Below are 21,623 nucleotides of genomic sequence, written 5' to 3' on the forward strand. Positions count from 1 at the left end.
TCCTCGTGGTCTTTGGCAGTTCTTTGTATCATGTCCAAGCTCATCACAGGTCCATCATGCTCCTGTGGGTCTTTGCACACCTGTTGTGGCTCTCTTAGGCCCCTCAAGGCTGATATAGATGTTCTTGTTTTCACTTCTTTCATTCTTTGCGTGATGTTTATGGTCAGATTCACAGTCTCTGGCTCTCCCTCTGAGGCCCTTGTTCTGCTTGCAATGATCCCAGACTGCAGCTCAAAAAGCATTAAATTCACTTCCAAATGTTCTGTGGTTCAACATCCAATCACTGCTGGATCAGTGTTCAAAATGTCCTTTGTGGTGTGAGTCCCTAAAACTGCTCACACTGCTTCAGTGTCAGTCAGAATCAACAGTTTGACCTTCAGAAGAAGCTTGTTGTGCCCTCATCCATACTGAGCAGCTCTGTAAGGTCGAGCGTCTGCCTCGGCACATAAAGTCCTGGGCTGAAAGCAAAATGTAGGCCTGAGATGTTATATCTGGCAAAGAGTGTATATTTCTCAGTATTGTACTTTACTTCTTGTTGCTGTAGTTGAAGTAAACTCGTAAAATTTGATTTACCACTTTAAGTTAAATGTTCAACCTGTTACAGATGGATTAATCTAGCTTTTCCAGTCAGAGCAGCTCAGACCTCCGATTCTTTAAAATGATCTAAAACCCAACCCACTTTTCTCAGTCTGTGAATCTGGTTGAGTTACATCTCTGAACTTTTATCATATAAAGACTGTTTTTATTTCTAGTTCACTCATTTTATTTCATGTTTATTGATCTGCAGGTGTAGAAGTTGCTAATAATATTCATATTTTGTTCACCGTGTACAACTCTCTGGTCACTGTGGCAGTTTTTAAATGCACCACAAAAACAAACCTTGACTTGTTATGACTCAGACTCACTGCAGCTGCCTTTAACTTTCTGAGTTTTCCTCTTTCAGAAAGCCATCGGTGATATCGGACTCCCATAGCACATTTTATTGCTGTTTGTTAATATCCTAATAATCTAACTCACTTTCTGTAAAGCACTTTGCTGCTCTGTTAAGAGAACAGATCAATCGTTTCATAGATCTGCTGCAGTGTGATAGTTAAATGGTTTAATAAGATCAAATATAAATACTGATGATAAATAGTAACTCAGAATTGGTGAAAACATCATCTCTGTCCCTTTACAGGTTGACAACAGATTTAATTACTTGTTTATTTAAGCTGTTAAAGATCTGACAATGAAATTTCCTTATGCTGTAGCTGATTTAATTCTGATGAATATGTAAATGATTTAAGATTGGGGAAGTTAATCAATCAGATGTAATGAAATTCTACATTTTCTGCCTATGTTTCTGATAAAACTATCAGCTTGGCTTAAAAACCATCTGCACCTGAACGTTAGAATAAGTGATCTCATTGAGCAAGAAGCAGAGGAGAAATATTAGATAGAATCCTGAGCTGAGTTTTGAAAGTCTCATTATAACAACCCCTAAAACCGTAAAGGCTAACCTTTAGTCCTTTAAGTGGATAAGAAACTGTTTGACATTTGACTGTCTGACCTTGCTGTTTTTAAATCCTGATATTTTCAGGACCAGGGACGGACTGGGACTAAAAAACAGCCCTGGACTTTGACTTGGCCCGGCCCACAACAACCGGTGTGCAGAAGCTCAATAACGCCTGGTGCGGGGGTCATAATACTTAAATCATGGCTCATGATACTATACCATCCAAATTCTACCCATAGCAATGATGTTGACTAAATGTTGTGTTAAGAGCATAGTATTCCGGTTTATTTTGAACACTCAAAAAGAAGCGAAGGTCTCATCATACAACATGTTCTCATTCCCAATACGTGAAAAACTGCAGCTTGGTCTGTGGCCCTACTCCTCAAAAAGTGACGCTGTGGGCACCCTTCTAGCGTCACTTTTTCACACGCAAGGATGTTTCATTGATATGATGCCGTCGCTGGCAAGTTAGCAACAACAATAAGTAACGTCCGGTTACTCTTTCAAAATAAAAGCCAGAAGAGAAACCTATTAAGTAGGCCGCTTATGAACGTATTATAAATGATATTCTATGCATATTTTATTCATCATATCATGTGATTTTACGAGCATAATCGTGGTTAAACAAAGGTATTTAATTTTTATTCCTCTGCCTGTGCTGTAGAATTATTCTTAAAAATGTTTCTTTTTTTTTTTTTTTTTTAAACATTCAGATTGAACGAGACTCATTGGAGTAATTTCCTGTATCTGTGAGACGTTGGTTTAGCCACTGCAAGTGCCGTTCAACAATATAATTAAATATGAAGATTGAAATTTAACCTCACTGGCACTCACTCCCCTTTAGGAGACCTGTAGCAGCTCCTGATTGTGTCAACTCTATTGGAAAAGTGAACGTGAGCTCAGTCACAGAAATAAATATTGGACTCACTTTTCACCAGACATTCGGGCTCTGCACAGAATCAAGCAGAGAGCAAAAACACTGTTGCAAGATTTGATTTGGTCTGTTTCACCAAATATAATCACTAAGAACTAAACTAAAACCACTTTTTGAACTCGTCTCTGGTACAACACACTGATTTCATTCATCTCCATGACGTTCACCGCACTTGAATGAGGTTTGGAGGTCGGGAGCGAGGAGATTACGTTTTTTTTAAGGAGATTTTCCATTTGGGAAACAGGAAGTGTCTAACGCAAAGGTCTCAAGCTCGCGGGCCAACTGCGGCCCTCGGGACGATAGTTTGTGGCCCCCGCCTTAATATGAAAGTTTAATGTTAGTGCAGCCCGCGAGTTTGACCAGACCAGCTGTGACGCGCCGTAATGCGCTGCGACAGTTTCGGCGTCTGTTCTATTTTTTGCGTGGCCGCTCCCACTTCACGCGCTCCCATAGATACACGTAGATGCCGCCTCTGATGCTGCTGTCCACTGGAACCATACGTTCCATCTTGGGACGGGGGAAGCCGTGTCTACTTACTGCATTAGTCAACAGAGCCAGAGGTCTATCAACGATTAAAGTCACCACAACTCACTGAGTTTTCAGCCGATTTTCACTGACCGGTCCTTTTGGATAAAACCTCTCCTCCTGAGTGCTGCTGCCCATGCCTGCCTCTTCCATTTTTCTTTTGGAAGCTTACACACAAAACCGCTCCATCTGAACAACGCTCCGTTCTCCGTGTTTATGGAGCAAAAATTCAGGTACATAACTTACGTTAGCAGTTAACGTTCATGTTAGTGCTATGAAACTGATTTAATTGATCATTTAGGAATAACATGGCCTACTGAGCAAAATTTTATCATTTTATAAGTTTCTTTCACGGGAACATTCGTAAGCAGCACAAAAGTCTGGCATTTTGCCAGAAGCACAGCTGTCAGACCCGTTCTGACAGCCTGACTGCTGTCAGAAACCCCGTTCCAAGATGGCGCCCGTGTTGACATGCCTGACTAGCCAGAATGCGGCATCTATGACGCGCTTCGGCTTCCAGTCTGAACCCGGAAGTTACTGCTCAGCGAGGCAGAAAAAGAAGCGGTAAAGACGCATCGGCTAGACACTGAAACTTCAATGCGACCGTGACACCAAGTGGAATTATTTATATTACACAGCCCCAAACATGTATTTTTCAAAACCTGCAGTGAAGAGAAAGGTTGGTGATGAGCACAGACAATTTCAGGAAAAGTGGGAAGTGTAATATTTCTTTGTTGAAGACAGGGGCATCTCAACGTGTCTTATTTGCACAGAGAAAGTTGCAGTTCACAAAGAATACAATTTGAAACGTCATTATACAACTAGACATGCTGAGGAGTATGCAAAATACCAGGGAGATGAGAGAGCCAACCGCGTTGCTAATCTTAGAACATGTCTACTAAGGCAACAAGATTTCTTTAAGAAAGCAACCAAAGAGAATGATGCAGCAGTCGAAGCTAGCTATGTGGTTAGTGAGATGATTGTTAAAGCAGGAAAGCCATTCACAGAAGGTGATTTTGTCCAAAAGTGCATATTACAGGCTGCAAGTATTGTCTGTCCAGAAAAGAAAGGTCGGTTTAGCAACATCAGCCTTTCTGCCAACACCGTGGCAGAGCGTATTTCTGACCTGTCAAGTGATCAACTGTGTGAGAAAGCAAAATGTTTCAGTGCATACTCTGTCGCTCTTGATGAGACCACAGACACCACCGACACTGCCCAGCTCGCAATCTATGTCCGTGGTGGTGATGACAATTTTGAAGTCCTAGAGGAGTTGCTCACAGCAATTCCAATGCATGGCCAGACCACTGCTCAGGAGAGATTTCACCAGCTGTGTGATGCCATTGAGAATGCCGGTTTGCCATGGAAGAGGTTTGTTGGAATAACAACCGATGGAGCGCCATCAATGATGGGGAGGAAAAATGGATTGGTGGCACTCGTTAAAAAAAAAAAAAACTGGAAGACGAGAGTGTGGAGGAGGCCATTGCTCTGCACTGCATTATCCATCAGCAGGCCCTTTGTGGCATTTCTGTCGTTTTGAAATGCATCAACCAAATCAGATCCAGTGACTGAAAGCACAGAAGGTTCCGTGCCTTTTTAGAGGAAATAGAGTCAGAATATGGGGATGTGCTCTACTTCACCGAGGTATGTTGGCTCAGCAGGGAAACATGTTGAAGAGATTTTTTGAGTTGAGAGCTGAAGTGAAAGCCTTCATGGAGAAAGATGGGGTTGCTATTCCCATGCTAAGTGATCCCAAATGGCTCATGGACTTAGCTTTTTTTAGTTGATATTACACATGAGCTTAATGTACTGAACAAGAAGGCCAGGGGCAACTTGTCAGTGCTGCCTATGACAACGTGAGAGCATTCTCTGCAAAACTGCCCAGCTTTCTCAGACAAACCTTTGCCATTTCCCAGCATGCAATGCACTCACGGATGTAGGCCCACCATTCAGTGGTGAGAAGTATGTGGATGTCATTTTGAAGCTACAGGAGGAATTTGATCACAGATTTGCAGATTTCAAGACGCACAGAGCTTCATTTAAAATTTTTGCTGACCCCTTCTCGTTGCCCCTCCTGTGCTTCAAATGGAGCTCGTTGACCTGCAGTGCAACTCTGAACTCAAAGCCAAGTTCAGGGAGGTGAGTGGAAAAGCAGACAAGCTCGGGCAATTTTTGAGAGAATTGCCCCCCAGCTTCCCTGAGCTTTCCCGAATGTTCAAGCGGACCATGTGTCTTTTTGGGAGCACATACTTGTGTGAAAAGCTCTTCTCTACCTTGAACTTCAATAAGTCCAAGTACAGGTCCAGACTTACTGATGAGCATCTTCAAGTCCTACTGAGGGTCTCAACTGCCTCCTCCCTGAAGCCAAATGTGGCTCAGCTATGCGAGAGGAAGCGCTGCCAGATCTCACGCAGTAAGAAGTAGGCAGAAGAAGCCATGGTCATAACAGTTTATGTTCAATGTTCCATTCATGTTCAGAAAGTTGAAGGTTAAACAACTTTAATTACAGACATTTGAATCTGTATAATAATAATATTTACATTTCTCTAGTCGGCAACTATATGTGATTTCTTCAGTCTTCTATATCTGCTGTATTATTATTTTAATTGTTATCATTTTATTTATTTACTACTGATTGATTTTTTTCTTATGAATTAATTAATTTATTATTATCCACTATTATTATTTATTATTATTATTATTATTTATTTATTTATCTTATTTTGTGTTAAAAATAAAAATAAAGACATTTGATAGCACTGGAATGTTTTTGTAAGAGCTTTTCTTGTGAAAAACCTGATCCAGACTCTACCTCCAGCGGCCCCCGGGTAAAGTGAGTTTGAGACCCCTGGTCTAACGTTTCATTCACTTGGTGCAGATTGTAATGCCTTTTTTATGTCAGAAAATCTTTGTGGATAAAGTACAGATAGTGGAATTAAACTAGAAGTTGTCGACAGGCTCCCAGGTTTCTTCCCAAGTTTTGCCACTGAAAAAAAGACCACAAACACAAACAGGTGTAAGATCACTGTATGTACCACAATTTAATTTTATATCGTTGAGATATCATAAAACAAATGACTTTTTTCAGAATTCTGGTACTGAACTCGTGTGGAACTAAGTCCATATATTTATCAAGCGTACTGTAAAAAGGCTAACAGCTTTAAAATCAGCAAATGTGGAATAAAGTTCCGAGCTCTTACCATGAGGAACAAGGCAGCCAGCTCACCTTTACCTCTTCTCCTCCCTGCACACACACACACACACACACACACACACACACACACACACACACACACACACACACACACACACACACACACACACACACACACACACACACACACACACACACACACACACACATACGGGTCTGTAGGGTTTAGCAGCCTTTTTTTCCAAAAAAGGCCGGTGGTGGTTTAGGTGGACTACTGTTTTCTGAGGTCCTAGAGCCCTGGGAGTTAAGTTGAAACACTCTAAAAAAAAATCTGAAAACAATTTAGGTCGCTTTAGATTTAAAAAACACACTTGAAACACAGCCCCTGAACGCTACTGTGTTTTTTTTTTTTTTTATAAAATATGTGGTTTATGAGATCCAAAAAAACACTATTGGGACTTTAAAGGGTAATGATGTCACTTTTAAATCACACATTAAAATAAATGCACAAGCCTGACTGCACCATGCATTAGTGGAACAATCATTTTATTATGATTAATTCACCTTTTTAAGGCTGAAACATCACCATTCTGTTAGGTGAGGACACTGACTAACAGCCAGATCACAGCCTGTAACAGCTAGACACCATGAAAAAATAAACTCAACTCTGTGATTACAGATTTCTTCTGTGACTGCCTCTTTGCAGATACTTTTTCTTTCAAAGTCCCTTATATTTTGTACATTTCTTTGTGCCAACACAGGACATTCTACCAGCTTACAGTGACTGTGGCCAGTTTTCCCTTGCTTACTTGATCCTTGAAATGCTGTATTAGTGCACCAATCTCAGCCTTGGACCACGCTCTCTGGCACCCTTCTGGAACCATGTTCTTGACCAGCATCTGTCCCTGGAAAATATGTGAAGGAGAATAAAATTAGTGCACAAACAGAAGCCAATTTGAGCCATCAAAAGTCGAGTTCAACTAATGTCACAGTTGAAAAGATATTGATGTTTACTGTGATAAAAAAAAAAACTTGATATTTCACTTTAGGTTTACAGTTATTTGCTCACTTGATGTGACTTCATCAACAAGACTGGTCCACATTAGAAATAACACTCCGCAGTGTCTTAGGCATTTTACAAAAGAATTCATGTGACTTTACATAACCCAAAATCAACATTTGTCACAATTCTGCAGTGGCAGAAGTCACAGCTGCGGACACTTCTGTGCAAGCAAAGCTTAACGTGTCTGCTCTTTTTTGCTTCATCCTTGTTATCATCTGCTAATTAATTCACTGTCTTTCAGTGCACATCAGTTTCTGAATGAAACCATAAACGCTGACTTCAGTGGCCTCCATGATTACTTCCACATGCTACTTATATTTATGTACAGATGTGGTACAGTTTCTCTTTGCCACTGCCTTTTATTAAATTGAATTTAGATTCTGTAATTTATTTGTTTTGTTGCACCTTCATGTTATCTTCTACTCTATTGTATTCTTTTTAAACAGCATCCACGGGCTCCACAGCATCCACGGGCTCCACAGTTCCAGATTTTGATGCTGTGACCTCTGTGCTGCTTTCATCAGATTCACTGTCACTGACTTCAGCTTCACTTCATGCAATTTCATCTGGGAAATGGTATTAGTAAAACTCACATGAGCAGCTGGACATAAAAAAAACAACTTTATATTGGTACAAAAACAAACAAAAAACTTTTCTAAAAGATTAGTTTGAGCATGTTGAGATGTACAGTAGTAAACAATATATAGAAAAAACATTCAGCATTTGATAATTTGTGTGCTCGTGCTCAATCAATCGATCAATATTATAATAATGCTTATACAGATGTGGGTTACATTTGTAAGTTACATTTACTCTGTAAATTTAAGCAAATTGTACACGGAGTATACAGTATATAGCATAGTTTTTCATTAAAAAAATTATCTATAAAATATATATATATATAATAAAAATATCTACAAGCGATAACTTCTATACAAACATTCAATTTCAATCTCATCCAGCGATTTCCCCTGCATGCTGGAAAGACGCCCTTTCTCCATTGACAAAAGCTATTTGGAAATCTTGGCAGCTGTGTTCTGGGAACTGGTAATGTGTAGAAATCACGGTGAACACGGATATCATGACCCAGGAAGTCTGCCACCTGATCAAGTTCGTTGTTTTTTAGATTGAGGACTTGTGAGAGTGTGGCGACTTGCTTCCTGAGTTGTGTGGACCTCAGGTGCTCAGGATGCTTTGCTCCACACTGGTTTGCATGAACACGCAAACAATCCTGTCCTCTGTAGTGGCTCATTGATTTAGGTCTTGCAAACAGGAAAACATGTGTGGCATCAACACCACATTCAGTTCTTTTACTCGCAAGTAGTGACAGAGCATCAAAGACACTTGGTGTGAGCAGAACTGCAACCTTTCTGCCCCTTTTTCCCACCATTTCAATTCGGCTGAAATAATTGCAGAGCCTCTGTTCAGTCTTTGACAAACCCATGGCAACATCTTTGTGGAGCTTTGTGTTGTCTCTCTCATGGAAACTTTTGAGGCGCATTTTTTAAATCACCCCAGCACGTCTTTGATTGAACACGATGATTTGTGCAAGGGTAACTTTTGCCAGTTGAGCATAGTGGTGGCTTCCTCCTTCAAGCTACAAACAGCACTTTGGGCGGATTTCTGAAGGTACAGATGAAGGATCTGAACATTTTCAGTGAAGGGCAATGTTGATGGTTTGTTGTACTTTGCATCACTCGATGTATTCAGGGCACTGTGAGACACTAACTCACACCACTTGGAGGTGTACAATTCTTTGAACATGTCAGTGGACTTGATCAGTTCTTCATCTTCTGTCATGAGTGCCCTACAATGAATGATGTCAGCGATTTTCTGTAGTGTATGTCCCAGTTTCAGTGCGAGGCTTGGTGTTTTTCTTCATCAAAACCTGAAACTTTCTTTACTGCTTGCACAACTCTCTGAAAGTTAGCGGGTTTGACAGCCTCCTCTAGGTTATGCACTGAGAAGTCTGTGCGCAGGCATATTAACAAACGCCCTACTTCCCGGAGCTTCTGTCGCACATATTCATATTTTGTTGGGTCTTGTCCATGTTTATTGTAGAGTGACTGGGCAAACTGAATAATGGAGAGGTCATTTCGTACAGCTGAGGCAACCTCATCTTGTTTCATGACACTTATGAGCTTCCACACACTACTTGAGATCTGCTGAAAGACTGCAGACTCCTGAGCTACAGCCAAGCCCACTACTTTGGTTCTCCCAGGTTCTTTATCCAAATCTTGGCTTTCTGGCTTACAGGGGCATCTGCGCACATGTCTCAAAGCTCCTTACGAATGTACATTCCTTGACAGTACATACAGTGAATAAACTTTCCTGATGGTACTTTAGCCTTTGTTTTTCTCTTCACTTTTAGTGGTCCGGATCCACCCTGTAAAACTGAAGTATTATGTGTGAAATTTCCCTTTTTTCTAGTAACATCTTGCGCTGTTTTGAGTTCTCAGAAAGGGAAAATGCATGTGTCTTGTGTGTTTTCAAGTGGCGGGAAATTTTGCTTTGTGGCTTACCACAAACAAAACAGTCTTTTTCTTACACATAGTCAGATTTGTTAAATCCTGCTCCTCTGGCTTGTCCTTTGATGAGTCTTTTACTGAAGAATTTGGTGAAGTATATGTTTCAGCAGTATCAGGAACAATGTGATCTTCAAGAGGTGGCAATTCTTTTAACGTGCTGGGCCCAGCTAGGATGCTTGTGTTTGACCCATAAGATGTTCCAACATCAGGTATTACTGGTTTGACTTGAAACGACTGACTTGGCATGAAGGTTATGCTGGCATCCGAATCATCATCTTCTGACTCTGAATTGGGTATGTAATCTTTGTCAGACATGTTCTCATCAGCATCTGAAATTTGGTGCGGTTCTGAATTCGGAATGCTGTTCTGATCTGACAGAAGCTCATTCCCAGGACATTCAGAAAACTGTTCCTGAAATAATGAGAACGCAAATTACTTGGTGATGGATGCTTCACAGACCGTTCAAATTCAACAAACATTTAGGGCAGGAGTATTCAATTAAAATTCACCGAGGTCCAGTTACTAAGATTTGTCTCTTCCATCTGTCTCTGTCTCTCTTCTGTCTGTTTGTCTCTCCTCTGGCGCGCTGCCCGCACAGTGTAAACAAAAGATCTGATTGGTTCAACTGAGTGACACTATTGTCATATTAACTGGAGTAGCAGCGCCCGCCGTCAGAAAAAATGCTCCATGAAAATAATCTATTCTCATGAATTTATCAGAGATTGGTCACGGCTCATGTGGTCCGGACAGAACCATCGCTTGGTCCGAGGTCCGGCATTTGGTGATGCCTGATTTAGGGGATACTCACTTGTGATGGGTGTTGGAATTCATCTGACTTCCTGAGAACAAAACTCTGGTAATTGGCAGCTCTATAGTCAGAAACGTGGCATTAGCGACACCAGCGACCATAGTCAAATGCATTCCAGGGGCCAGAGCGGGCGACATAGAATCCTATTTAAAACTGCTGGCTAAGGATAAACGTAAATACGGTAAAATAGTTATTCACGTCGGCGGTAATGACACCCGGTTACGCCAATCGGAGGTCACTAAAATTAATGTTGCATCGGTGTGTAATTTTGCCAAAACAATGTCGGACTCCGTAGTTTTCTCTGGACCCCTGCCAAATCTGACCAGTGATGACATGTTTAGCCGCATGTCCTCATTCAATCGCTGGTTGTCTAGATGGTGTCCAGCAAACAACGTGGGCTACATAGATAATTGGCAATCTTTCTGGACAAAACCTGGTCTGATGAGGAGAGACGGCATCCATCCCACTTTGGAAGGAGCGGCTCTCATTTCTAGAAATATGGACGAATTTATTAGTCATCCAAAAACATGACATCCCAGGGTTGAGACCAGGATGCAGAGTTGTAGTCTTACACACTTCTCTGCGGCTTCCCATCTGATGCTAGATCTCTCCTTTCGAAGTCTCTGTTAGTGAATGATTTGATTTGTGATCATCATATTGATATATTTTGTCTTACAGAAACCTGGCTGCAGCAGGAGGATCATGTTAGCATTAATGAATCAACTCCCTCTGACTATTTAAATGTTCATGTTCCTCGAACCACAGGCAGAGGAGGAGGAGTGGCAGCTATCTTCAGATCAGGGTTACTAATCAGTCCTAGACCCAAGATTAGTTTTAGCTCTTTTGAATCTCTGATTCTCAGTTTTTCCCACCCAAAGTGGAAATGACAAAAGCCTCTTGTGTTTGTTGTTGTGTATCGTCCACCTGGTCCTTATTCTGAGTTTCTGTCTGAATTCTCAGAGTTTTTATCCCAGTTAGTGCTGAGTACAGATAAAGTCATTGTAGTGGGTGACTTTAATATTCATATAGATGTTGAAAATGACAGCCTAAATATTAACTTTAATTCTATATTAGACTCTATTGGATTTTGTCAAAGTGTTCACAGACCTACTCACTGCCTTAATCATACCCTTGACCTTGTGCTGACTTATGGGATTGAGAGTGAACAGTTAACAGTGTTCCCTCAAAATCCTGTCTTATCTGACCATTTTTTGATAACTTTGGAGTTTACATTACTTGACTATATGGCTTCTGAGAATAATTTTACATATAGAAAGTGTCTATCAGAGAATGCTGTAACCAGATTTAAAGAGTTGATTTCGTCATCCTTTCCTTCACTGCCATATGCAGATATGACAGAGGACGGCTACCTAAATTTTACTCCAGTAGAACTTGATTCTCATGTTGACAGCACTATAGCTTCAATGCGTACAACACTGGACAATGTTGCCCCTCTGAAAAGGAAGGTAATCAGTCAGAAGAGGTTGGCTCCTTGGTATAATTCACAGCTGCGTGCTTTAGAGCAGACTGCAAGAAAGCTGGAGAGACAGTGGCGTTCCTCTAATTTAGAAGAGTCTCAATTAGTCTGGAAAGATAGTTTAATAACGTAAAATATATACTGTAAATATAAAAATATACTGTACTTAAGCATGCACACCTATAGTACTAGTGCCGGAATCATGAATAGTATAAAATTTTAAACAGAAAAAATTTACATGGATGTCCAAAATGCAGCAAATTAAGCTCAGCACCTAACCTGGGGGGGGGGTCATGATTTTATTCTTCACACCAAGATTTTAACACCATCAAGCAGTATATTGACCCCATTCATTTACAGTTTTAGATTTACCAGGATTCATTTTAAATCTCATCTTGTTATGATTTCTATTTATTACTTATAACTGGGTCCCCATCCATTAGATGTAACTTATTATCTTATCTTACACATTAAACTAATATTGAGATCAAATACAGCTGGTCAAACGATCTCAAAAAGCTAAATTAATGCCACTATCAACCGCACATTGAGACAGGACCCCATAAACCGTTTGGACCTCTTAAGACATAATCTGGGAGCTCACTGTTTGACACACATACACTCTGACTTTTCTGTACACTGACTTAAGCTTAGAAAAGTGTTCTGTGAGAAAGTCCTTTTATACCATTGTCCATATAAACCATATCACACTCAGGTGACTGCTTACACACACACAAAAACAGTAAGACCATTAAGTAGTATATTGAACTGGATTTACCATTTCACTTTGATGAGTAGATAAAGCACTGGAGTTGACTGACTTTGGTTGCTCAGATCCATCTGAACCTGGCTTCTCTCAGGTGTCATCTATAGCAGATAAAGAACAGAGAAAGGAGACAATAAATATGAAGTACCAGGACTGTACTGCCACAAAGGATATTTAGGGTCTGAATAGAAAAAACATCCTAAGGTTTATAAACAGACTTAGAGATAAGATAAAAACAATCAATACAAGATATTAATTAAAATATCTCTTATGAACATTTACCTTTTCAATATCTTCAGTCGTAGGTGTGGAATTTGTGGCCCCAGAACATTTTGGAGGCACTTTGTCCCTTCCAGTATTAACATGCAATTTTGCATCTTTCTTTGGTTTAATGCGTCTTCGCCTTTTCCTTTTTTTTTACTGGCAGTTGTCACAAGCCTGAATAAATGATGAAGATGACTGAATTATGATGTTCAACAGGACAAGCATGATTAGAAAATAAACGTCTAAAAATCAGCGATGTGTTTAGCAACATCTGGACAGCTTAACATCTGGATTCTTATGACTGTATCATTCATATTTTTCTGAACACAACTCATTAATATTTTATCAATTCCAATTATTTAATTACATATGCAAGTTATGTATTATGACATCAGATAGACAGAGTTAAAAAAAAATTTGGGAGAAAAGGCAGTCAGATTCTCCTCTAGTTGATCAATCTGGTTGGTTATTGATTTGATCTTGTGAAAATTGCCACCAAAATTTAAAATGATGTCACTTAAAAACAATTTAATATCAAAGAAGTTTTTGATAAAAGTTGCGAGGTTCAGACATAAAAAAAATAAAGCAGTGGAAAAAGACAACATAGAGTTAAATTAGTTGATTAATCTAGTACTTACAGGGCAGGAAAAACTATCAACCCTTAGCAGTAAACTAAAGTTGCTTCTGTCCTCTTATCCACCGCTTTAATAGAAAAATTCAAGGTAAGGCATGCCTTGTGTAATATCAGTGGCTAATGTCCTTAACGAGGACATTCGCCACTGAAATGTAGATAGCTAATATTACCATGTGTTAATTTTACACGCACAACTTACTGAGTTGCACAAATTGAACACTTGCTTAAGCAAAAAGCAGTTATATTTACACATATAAATGCTTACCTACATATGTTTAATCCTTCAGTAAATCCATTATCCTGCTGTTTTTGTCCTCTGGTACATTTAACATGGAAGATATTTCCGGGCATTTTATGGGTGGAGCTTCGAGGCGATGTCGTGTTAGCCCCGCCCATGTGTTTAAACCAGCCAATCAGAACGGAGTCTGCCAAATTCACTATCAGAAATGTGTATGAAACTGCAGTACAGGACCTCCGCTGTTCACATACACTGTACACTGAGATACACTCAAAATCAGGTCAAGTGGTACATGAGGACTATCAAAGAAAATGAGAATATATATGCTATTTAGACACTAAGGAATCCAGTTACACTCTTTCGTTCATGAGGACTTTAGCACAGTCCTCATTTTACCTTTAGGTCCCCGGAGACCAGGTGAGATGTCAGGTCAATTGTCCTCGTATAGCACATAGATGCACACACACACACACACACACACACACATACTGGTTTGCGATTTTCATGGGGACTACATTTTTAATCATCACTTGTGGGGACCACCCTTTCTAGAAGTTCTACAAGTGTAAAAAAAAATTAAGTAAAGTAGCCATTGGTTAGTGAGTCTAAACACACCTTCAAACCTTTGAAAAGAGTATGCACTGGTTCACCCCATGCTTTATGGGGACTTCCGGAAAAATGAGTTAACCTGTTTACAGGGGACACCATTTGCATAAATTTGCATACTTCACACAAACTTATATTTTACTAGTGGGGACCTATTTTATATTTAAATTGAAGATAATGTAGTAAATACTCCAACATATCGCACTTGGTATGAGATGAAACCTTATTACAAAGATGGAGTTAAACCACAACACATAATGTCAAGTTTCACATCTGCTAGCACCTAGAATCATGCAGAATTCCTGATAGACTTACTGCTCAGTCAACACGTAACACAAACCCACCCAGAAATCAAATTGGTTTGACCTGCATGAACATTTTTTAATGAAACAAAAGAAAAATTGTTCACATTGCATAAACTAAAATTCTGCAATGACAGTAACATTATGCATAGAAAAACATACAGAAACTCAGAAGAGAAATAATAAAATAAAAAATAAAATTTCCATAAAGGAAAGCTCCCACGAGGCTGTAAATGACTGAATGTTATTCAAAAAACAAAGTAAAAAAAACAACTTGAGTTCAACAGTTTCTTTGTATTTGCCACACTATTTACGGTGCATTTTCCTTTTTAAGGCTGTAATTCTGTTTTAGACATAAAATTTCAAGTTCTGCCACTTTCTGTTACTAAGAGCTTCAGGTTCAGCTCTTTCTCACATATCTCACAGTCTCTCTTCATTGGTACAGTACAAGATCGGATGAACTGATTCATTTGGCTTTCTACTGCCCTAACATCTGCTACCTGCCAGGGTGTTCTTTTCTATGGAGCTCTACCTGTAAGGAGACAAAAAAGGTTTTAGTAACAGTATAAAGGAGAAGCAACAGTTCCAAGTCCTGCGTCAGTAAATATAGTACAAGTGAAATTATGAGGCTGATCAGAGCTGATATAGGCATTTGTCCACAGTGATTTGATCAGTGTTTAGCTCTCAGTGCATCAGTTTACAGACATAAACCTACGTCCGAGCCACCACTTTTGATCAGATGTCACTCAAGGCCAGAGGGAAGACTCTCAAAACAGCTTTGGTTTTTGAGATACTTTACTTTAGATACTTTTGAGATACTTTGAGATCCTGAGATACCTTATCTGAAAGACCTCATTATTCCCTATTGTCCTGCACTTCACTCCCAGAATGCAGGTCTGTTAGTGACTCCCAGCATCTCTAAAAAAAACAGACTGGGAGGTAGAGCCTTCAATTACCGGACTCCTTTACTTTGGAACCAGCTCTCTCCATGGGTCAGAGAGGCAGACACTATCTACATTTAAGTCCAGACTACAAGATATATTTTAGTTGGGGCTGGTTCAGGTAGGCCTCAATTATTTTAATACGCTGCTATAGACTTAGACTGCTATATGGAGCCCTGTCCTCTTGCACATTTTGAACTGTCATTATCTGTTGCACCAAGTAGTTTGGACTTGGTGTCTCTCAACTGAGTTTTCCACAGACCTCCATCCCTCAACACCAACCGCTGCCTGTATCACCTACTTTTCCCTGCTGTTAAATTGGCCTGCACTTCCTGCTCATCAATCAATCTGCTATGTAGTACTCCCATTAAGTACTCCCATGAAAATTTGACCTGAACATTCTTTAGAGAAAGACTGACAATTTTTATTTTACAAAGAATATTGATTGACACTAGTTTTTTAGCCACTTGTTAAAGGGAAATTTTATTTTTTTCCCCAACTTCTGTCCTTTTGTCCTTTCAATTAATTTCTCTGACCTAAGAACGCAAAACTAAATTGAAGAGAGTCCTCCTTTGTGGAGCTGGGGCATCACACACATCACATCAAGTGATAAAGGTGAAAGTACCTGTTGAGGAGTGTCCTGTGAACATGAAGCTTCATCTGTTTCTCAGGCATGACAACAGGATGGGAGCTCTTTGCAGGATCAGTATCCAGGGCACTCAATGTCATCTGCAACGATTAGTAAGGAAGAAACAATGTAAATATGAAGACATTTAGGTCAATGCATAACATTCAAGTAGATAAATACATGTTCTTAAGCATCTCTAAACTTAAAAACATGCCAAAACACTCCAAACTCCAAGTTGTACTGTAATATTTCAGACTAATGAGTCAACCTGTGTTTGCTGTCAGCCATCTTCAATACAAGCTTAATGGGGACATTATTACACACCATGTTTTCATCCTTTATGGGGACGAAGCATCTCTGGATCAAACTTAACACTAACAGTAACATAAAAAGTGCATTGGGGGACATCGTAAATGTGCCAGATTACAGTGATAATTGGGCCAAGGGAAAATATTCAGACAGGTTCACAACCATCTTAAAAGTCCCTCTATCTTTTGCCTCATTGAGGCATTAGACTCAACTGTTAGTAGACCTGATTGACAATACATTACCCTCACAATGAGCTCATTCACTTTATTTAGTTGCTAAAACCAAACTTAAAGAGGCTGAAATACTAAACATCCAGTGATAAAGGGGAAAGTACCTGTAGAGGAGTGTCCTGTGAACATGAAGCTTCTTCCATCTGTTTCTCAGGCATGACAACAGGATGGGAGCTCTTTGCAGGATCAGTATCCAGGGCACTCAATGTCATCTGCAACGATTAGTAAGGAAGAAACAATGTAAATATGAAGACATTTAGGTCAATGCATAACATTCAAGTAGATAAATACATGTTCTTAAGCATCTCTAAACTTAAAAACATGCCAAAACACTCCAAACTCCAAGTTGTACTGTAATATTTCAGACTAATGAGTCAACCTGTGTTTGCTGTCAGCCATCTTCAATACAAGCTTAATGGGGACATTATTACACACCATGTTTTCATCCTTTATGGGGATGAAGCATCTCTGGATCAAACTTAACACTAACAGTAACATAAAAAGTGCATTGGGGGACATCGTAAATGTGCCAGATTACAGTGATAATTGGGCCAAGGGAAAATATTCAGACAGGTTCACAACCATCTTAAAAGTCCCTCTATCTTTTGCCTCATTGAGGCATTAGACTCAACTGTTAGTAGACCTGATTGACAATACATTACCCTCACAATGAGCTCATTCACTTTATTTAGTTGCTAAAACCAAACTTAAAGAGGCTGAAATACTAAACATCCAGTGATAAAGGGGAAAGTACCTGTAGAGGAGTGTCCTGTGAACATGAAGCTTCTTCCATCTGTTTCTCAGGCATGACAACAGGATGGGAGCTCTTTGCAGGATCAGTATCCAGGGCACTCAATGTCATCTGCAACGATTAGTAAGGAAGAAACAATGTAAATATGAAGACATTTAGGTCAATGCATAACATTCAAGTAGATAAATACATGTTCTTAAGCATCTCTAAACTTAAAAACATGCCAAAACACTCCAAACTCCAAGTTGTACTGTAATATTTCAGACTAATGAGACTGCTGTCAGCCATCTTCAATACAAGCTTAATGGGGACATTATTACACACCATGTTTTCATCCTTTATGGGGACGAAGCATCTCTGGATCAAACTTAACACTAACAGTAACATAAAAAGTGCACTGTGGGGACATCGTAAATGTGCCAGATTACAGTGATCATTGATAACTGACGTCAGGAAAATAATTTTTTTTGTACTGTAAATTGTACTGTAACAGCAGGATGGGAGCTCTTTGCAGGATGAGTAATATTCTTCCCAAAATTTCTAAAATATGTGAAAACAGTAATATAGACACCTTCATACACATAATATTATTCTAAAAATTCTAAACATTCTAAAAATCCGAACATTTAAATACTTTGCAGTCATCATACATACTTCCATTCGCCGTGGGCAGTCATTGCCTCCATAGTCATACGTCATTTCTTCACCATCCTTTATGTCTTTTAGAGCAAAAAGACATAAGTGTGGGCCTCCCTCCACCTCAATATTTTTCATACGACAATTTGGATGTCTGTGTTCATCATTCACAAGACGGCCAAATGAACCATCTTCTCTGGATGCGTCAATGCTTAAAATGGACATGAGAAAGTGGAAAATAAAAACAATTTTAGTTAATTTTGTCTTTCCCAGGTCCTGTGCAAAATATGCTTTCATTTTGCCAATGTATTTCCTTTACCTTGCAGTGTAACATTATTAAATGGCAGACATTGATTGTGCAAACTTATATCAAATTTGACTACTCATACAAAGTATATAAAGGAATATACCAGAAATGACGTGCAATTTTAAATCTTACCACCATGTTTTCCCTCTCCACTTGAAGAGAAAGAAAAATGCAGCACATGACGGGTGATAAACTTTTCTCCTCCTCTCTACTTCAGCATCATCTATCAAATCACCCCTGTATTCAACCACAAAGTCTCCTTTACAGAAGGAACCTACTGAAAACAAACCACGTCCTGCAAGAAACAAAATAGAGGAAATTTTGATCAAATCAAGAAAGCAAATCTTATACTACAATCCTTGTTCCTCCTTGTGGACAAATAAGAGACATCGGATGGCTGGAAAGATGGCGGAGCTCGGACCACTTCCAGGTTCAATTGAGGACCGAAGAGTCTAACTTAAGGCAGTATTTCCCAACCCTGGTCCTCGGGGGTTTTCTTTCCTGCATATTTTTGATGTTTCCCGCTATAACACATTATTGAAATGATCAGCTCGTCATCAACCTCTCACGAAGCCTGATAACGAGCCACTTATTTGAATCATCTAAAACCGGCATGTCCAAACTATAACCCGTTTTGTAAATACCGCCATCTTGAACATCGCGCAATGCATTGTGAATATGCAGCCAAGCACTCTGGGATTGAAAGCGAACAGCTACCATCTCCATACCTCTGACAGACGGCCGCAGTGGACACAGAATATCACTTTAGTAATATGACGGTTAGTCAATTCAAACATTATTTATTAGAACGCAATGTTGTAGTGTCAAATGCATTATAAAAAAATTTAGTTGCCCGTTGCCTTGCAGCATGTTTGTTGAATCTACAACCAAAGGCTAAACTGGTAGAATATAAAGAAATTGCGAACCAGAGGCTGTCCAAATTAATTTCTGCTTATCTGATCCCAATGCAATCAATGAGAATATATTATAATATTCCTAATCTTTTGTCACAGTATGTTTCTATACCACTCTATAACTGATGTGGATAACTCCTTGTGCTGTCTTCCCAACCATCTCAGAGGATATCGGGATCAGATAGGCAGATTATGCCCCCATCTAAAATGACTTTGGTGTCTGTTTATAATGTAAACAGTGTAAAGTATCCTTCGGTTTCTTGAAAGGTGCTATATAAATTAAAGTTATTATTATCATCATCATCATCTAGACATAAGACATCTTACCTTTCACTGCATTGATGAATTTCACCTCCAGTTTCATTGTTTTGTCAGTCTTTAATCCAACATGGTGACATGCATCTTTAACAGGACTGAGCCTGGGTGGCATGTCTAACTGAAGATAAATTAATTAAAAAGAACATAGCCATTGCTTCAGTTATAGTAAAAATACATAAACTGTACACTTAATAGTGTTTTACAAACTTGGTCCTCGGGGACCCCAGCCCTGTGTATTTTAGATGTTTCCTGCTCCAACACACCTGATTCAAACAAGTGGCTCGTTATCATGCCACTGCAGAGCTTGACGACGAGCTGAAATCATTTGAATAAGGTGTGTTGGAGCAGGAAACATCTAAAACAGGGATGCTTAAAGTCAGTCCTTGAAGGCCACTGTCCTGCAGATTTTAGATGTTTCCCTGCTTCAACACACCTGATTCAGACAAAATGGATCTCTTCAAAAGATTAAGTTCTACACAAATCTGCTAATGATGCATTGATCTGAATCAGGTGTGTTGAAGCAGGGAAACATCTAAAATATGCTGGACAGCGGCCCTCAAGGACAGACTTTGGACATCCCTGATTTAAAACATGCAGGGCAGGGGTCCCCGAGGACCAGGATTGAAAAACACATATACATAAAAACATACATAAAAACAAATATAACTTACTTTTTCTTGTCTTCTATGATCTATTCTTGTACAAAATCATTCTGATCTCATTTCTACTGGCATTTTTTATTTATAGGTCCGCTATGGACAGCACATGTTCTGAAGACCTCTAAAATCAGACAAATGAACTAGTCATTAAGAGAATATTTTATCTTTATTATTATTATTTTTATTTGGAAACTTAATTTTTTTGGCTAGATTGGAAAAAAAAATTCTTGGTTGTCTGAATTTAATGGTTATTTTGATTACAAAACGGCAGTTATTTTATATTAAGTTGATTTACATGAAAATGCATGCACAATGAAAGTTAATCATTTAATAAATATCACAGACTACTGCCACAGTGTCATGATTACTGAACTCATGCAGGCCGCAGTTAATGCCTGGGCTCTGCTGCCATGCGCGCTTGGCACTCACCAGCCAAGGTGCACTTCAACTTGAAGAACATTATACATCTACCGTTCTAAATGTGTACTGACTTTTATATTAACTACATAAATCCATCCTGGGACCCGAAAACTTTAACAACTGCTAACTGTTTTGGGCACGGTTGCTAATTAATGCTATCTGATACTTGCTAAGTACTTGCTATTTGTCTTCAAACAAAAAAGACGATAGCTTGAATAAATAAATAAATTTAATCCGCAATATTTCAAGAAAATGTTTAATACTTACAGAAAACGTCGCTGTCCACACCGAAATGACTTTATACCTTCAGGCCAGGTGTCTACAGGTTACGTACACAATCGTCACGCCTGTCTCCGTTGTACGCGGAGCGTGAGTCGTCAAGCGCAGGTTGAATCACAATTTCAAAATGAAACTCCAGTGGAAGATACGATATTATGTTTATTTCAATCTAATGGAGAGAAATAACGTTGTTACATATTTAATGTATAGCATGACTGTCCCTTGACATACTTATTATATTATTTGTGCAATTTATTTTTCCTTACTTATGCTGTAAAAAGTAGGTGATTATTTTCTATTTTTTTTAAAAGTGACAGGCGACATATAAAAATGTATATTGCAAGTTTTATTCATTAGCATACTGATTAGGTTTATAAGATAAGAAGTATTTAATTGTGTGTTTTTGTCATATAAGGAAATGCAAATATTCATGAATATTA

Source organism: Leuresthes tenuis, unplaced genomic scaffold, assembly GCF_036924035.1.
Source record: "Leuresthes tenuis unplaced genomic scaffold, fLeuTen1.0.hap1 SCAF_4, whole genome shotgun sequence".
Lineage (NCBI taxonomy): Eukaryota > Metazoa > Chordata > Actinopteri > Atheriniformes > Atherinopsidae > Leuresthes > Leuresthes tenuis.